Below are 4,662 nucleotides of genomic sequence, written 5' to 3' on the forward strand. Positions count from 1 at the left end.
CACGGCCCCGGCCCGGCAACGGCCTCATAGGGCAGCCCCAGGGCCCTGCGCGACTGCTGGGGCTGGGGCTGGGGCTGGGGCTAGGGCTAGGGCTGGCGAGGCGGGGCGACGGGGGCGGAGCCAGCCCGCGCGCACCTCGCCCAACGCTCTGCAAGCGCCGCGGCCTCGGCCGGTTCCGCCCCGCCCCCTGCCCCTTTTTTTTCTTTTTTAATATGTTGGCCTCTGAGGCCCCCGCTCTCCGTCACTTCCTCCCTCGAGGCTCTTCCGGGGCACGTGATCCCCCTCCCACAGGCGCCGCTTGTCGTTGCCTTGGCGATGGGGGCCGGGGCGTGTCGGGGGGCTGGGGCCTGTCGAGAGGCCGCGCTCGGTGGGGACAGCGGGGAGAAGAAAGCGCGAGCCGGTCACGCCGCTTCCCGCCCCCCTCGTCCGCCGGCGGCCGGCGGCGCTGACGGGGAGGGGTTCGGGTCTGCTGCCGCCGCTCCCTGCTGGGCCTGGAGATGTCTAAAGGGCTGGGGCCGGCGCGGCGCGGGGCGCTGGCAGGAACATGGGGCTCAGCCGAGCCCGACCCGCTGCTGCTGCATCCTGGCCACTGTTTTGTGGCAGTGTCACAGGCAGGGAAACAGCTGGGGAAATGCATGCAGGGAAGAGCTCATGTCCATAGTACATGGTTTTTATTCTTAATTCTTCGTTTGAATTAAATGACTCAAGGTGTTGAAAACCATCTGTGCTTCCCATGCAGCCCTGAAAATTCTTTCCTGTCATGTGCTGCCCCAGATGCACCATGTCCCTCACCCTTCAGATTCTGCCGAACCAAAAGGCTTTAGCCAGGCCTCAGTTTCTGCCATCTCCTAGCCCACTGCCTCAGAAGGTTGCAGGGGAAGGGGACAAAGGGACCAAAGACAGGCTGGGGTCATGATAAGCATCATGACCTGGCTGTGCAGCTGGCACCCAGTACTTTTCTTCATTCAGGGCAGGTGCCCTCTCTGCTGAGACACACTTTGCTATTGGTCCTTCTGGAGACTTGTTCACCTTATTAAACATTAGTAATTTTATGTAGGTTGTTAGCTGTTTATCCTAGTATTTGGAACAAACTGTGGTGAACTAACAGGACACAGTGGTAATAACCATTACTGGAATGATTTCTGGCCAAGTGACGTGGAGCATGTGTACAGGTGCACAGTGGGGAGTATAAAGAGACCTAAGTGTCAGGGCTTACTGGCAACTTTTAGTCATGAGAAGAGAAGATATGCTGTGCAGCCACTTCAGCATTGCTTCCCCTGATTACCTAAGAACTGCTCACCTGACTTAGGGTGACCATGGCTGGTTAGGTAAGTTGTTACTCATTTGTAATGATGGTGTTGTCATAAGCATGACTGTTTCTAAGATCATGAGGAGTGCTCTACTGGATCAGACCAGTGGCTCATTTTGGGCAGACTTGTTGGGTTTCCTTTAAAGATTATGCACCAAGGAAGGGTGGAAAGAAGTTGATCACTGATAAAGCAAAAAAGGGCAAGAAGAAACAAAAGAAAAACAGAAAGGAATCATGCTCCATCTACATGTACAAGGTGCTGAAGCACGTTCAACCTGACTCAAGTATCTCTAAGGCTATGAGCATCATAAAAACTCCTGCAAGTGACATGTTTGAGATTTATGCATCTGACCCAGTAAAACAAGTGCTGAACTATCAATTCACAGAAGATCAGGTCCCCATTCAATTAGAATCACAGACGATTTGCTGTTGCCTGAAAAGCTGGCAAAACACACCATAGAGGAAGGTGTTTGAGCTGTTATCAAACACAGCAGCTCTAAATACTTGGGGATTCTTTTTTAATTCAGATGGAAAAGTGTCTGGTTGATTCTCTTAAAAAAAAGGAGTGATAAGAGATATTTATGAAGCAAACAGCTATTCAAAATAAAGACAAAGGTCAGCTAGTGATCAGACAGACAGTGACAAGATGGGGAACCCAGCCAACCTAATCCCTCTGAATCAGCCACTCCACTGGATGAAAGACTAAACCATTTGTCCCTGTTGCAAAACCCCCTAAAGATGATTTAACAGAAGAAACTCTCTAGAATCTGTGCAAACTCAGGGAAACTTCTGCAATAAAGGGGCATTAAGACTTATAATGGGGCATTTGAGGAAGGGGATTTGGGAACTGAACAAGAGAATTGGGGGATTTACTGGACTATAATGGGATATTTAGAGTCAGGATCACACAGATGGAGGGATCAAGGTGGATCAGAGATGAGCAAGCATCAAACAAGTATCAGAAAATGAAAAGAAGGCATAAACTGGGCTGGTCATATGTAAGCAGCTACTAGTCAGTGTGCTTGTCTGGACAAATTCTGCACATGATCACCACAGTCTGTATTATATTCTTAATAAACTATTTCTAATTATTTCCTTTGTGATTGTGCTCTCTATTTTGTGTGCATGTGTGTGTGATCCACTAGCAAACTTCAAGTCTGACTAGCCAAAAAGTAGGATGAAAGGTTTGGGGACCAGACACCCATGAAGGGGGGTTTCTCTGTGCACTGATCCTTAGTAACGGGATTGGGCTATTCATGCTGTCTGTGTTTATATGGGTGCTTTAAAGTACTGTCTCCTGTTTGTGTTAATCTATGTGTGGCCAGCCATGTCTATACAGGGTGTGTGCATGCCTTTTGGTTATTTCTGTGCCACCATGCTACTGGTAGGATATGAAATGTAGGTAAGAAGCTGCTGCTCAGCTTCATCAGCCCGGGAAAGAATGAATCCTCTGGGTCTTTTAGTCCTCCAGATTTGGCTGCCATTAATACTTTTTAGCACACATCACTATCCTTTGGTATATGTTAATGGACTGGTTTTCCATTAATTTGTGTAACACCTTTTTGAACCTGCTAATATTATCTGCTCCCATAACTCCTGTAGCAACAGGTTCTTTTGCGTAAAGCACTTTTTCTTTCCTTTCTTTTTTTTGGTGTGTGTGTGTGTGTGTGTGTGAAACTGATTTCCTACTAGAATTTGCTGAAAAACTATTTTGTTTTCACTTTAACCAGTGCCTTCATTATTTTTGTAAATCTCAATCCCACATCAGCCTGCTGCTCACCAAATAGTAGAGTCCCAGCCTTTTAGTTTCTCTTCATGAAGCATTTGTTCCATCCCATAATTATTGTCACCAAGTCTTGTGCTATAATTTATTAAACTTGCTTATAGAAACTGGCTGGAATCCTGTCTAGCAGTGTGCATAAATATAAGCCAAGATTCATTTCATAGGTAGCAGGTCTTGCTTACCCTTTAGGAGCATTCTGTACATTTCCACAGCACAGAGTGCCAGGGGAACAAGTTGCAGACCTTCCCAGCTCCAGGCTTTTGAGCAAGCTAGGACTTTTGAACCTATTTTAGCAGAGGACTTTACTGAAGAAACTGCATCTTACAGAGCAAGCCAGGGAGTGATGGTGACACTCAGTGGCCCTGCGGGAAAAGTGCACCTGCTGAGTTCACATGTGCTTTCCAAGTTATCAGGAAGACAGTGGTAGGGAATGAACCTCATACACAGGTAAGTAAACAGCATTACTTAGCATGAGGATGAGTCTGTCCACTCTGCTGTATAGATTCATATAGTACAAGCATTTAAACGGACATCTATGTATCTGCATTTGCCTTCTTTCCCTTACACAGATTCCCTTACTCGCTTCAGTCTGGAAGTGAGACAATAACCTGCAGATACCTCAGATGTAAAAGTCTTTCTCTTGTGATGGGGAAGACTGGAGCTTTCATACATACTGTCAAGGAACATGACAGGTTGCAGTGATATTCAGCCTCAGTCTTCAAGAGTTAGCTCCTTAGACCTATTGTATGGAGAGTGCAAAGGGAGCCAGAAGTCCCATTCAGACTGTCTTCCAAGCATGGGATGATTTCCTTCTCAGAGAACAGGCTGACTTGACATGACCCAGTGAATTGGGAATAAGTGAGATAAGTCAACACTGCAGTCACTGTTGTGAGTGTAGCTCACACATATGCATCAAGCTAGTTCATAACAGCTAGATCCTGTGATACTAATACAGTAACAGCATGGAGTCTGATGCAGACTAAACACCACTGATTTCCCCACCTCCTCTGGTAAGTTCTGTAAGCCACACTCTGCTGCAGTCGTAATATTAACAGCACTATCCAACCTATTTCGTTTGGAGCTGTTTCTGATTTGCAGTAATTTGCAATGTCTCAAAGGCTACTCCCAAAGGGGCATTTGAACAGCTTGGTGAGTCCTCTAGCCACAAGTCAGTACTTCTAGAGGTCATACACAAATGAGAGGAAAGCCAGTTTAGCTACAGCATTGGAATGCCTAGTAATTATAAAAACTTGCTGTCTATTATTACTGAATATGAGAATTAATAATGTACACAAATGTACCTAATAAGGGTTTCTTATAAAGCATGGCTTGCATGTGGGAGTCACAAAGTGTCTGGACATACAGGCAGCTCACCATAAGCACTTTCTACCTACCGTGACTGCTTTAAGATAAGATTAATGATAAATGACTCACTGAATCCATCTTCCTATATGGGGCTGTTGAGGTGAGTCAGGAAAGCAGTTTGATAGCTCCAGATAAAACTGTCTTCCTGCAAGGTGTGGACTAGCTCTCAGTTTCCACAATGCTTGCTTCTGGAAAATGCATGTAG

The sequence above is a fragment of the Apteryx rowi genome, unplaced genomic scaffold (assembly GCF_003343035.1).
Source record: "Apteryx rowi isolate R43461 unplaced genomic scaffold, aptRow1 scaffold_578, whole genome shotgun sequence".
Taxonomy (NCBI): domain Eukaryota; kingdom Metazoa; phylum Chordata; class Aves; order Apterygiformes; family Apterygidae; genus Apteryx; species Apteryx rowi.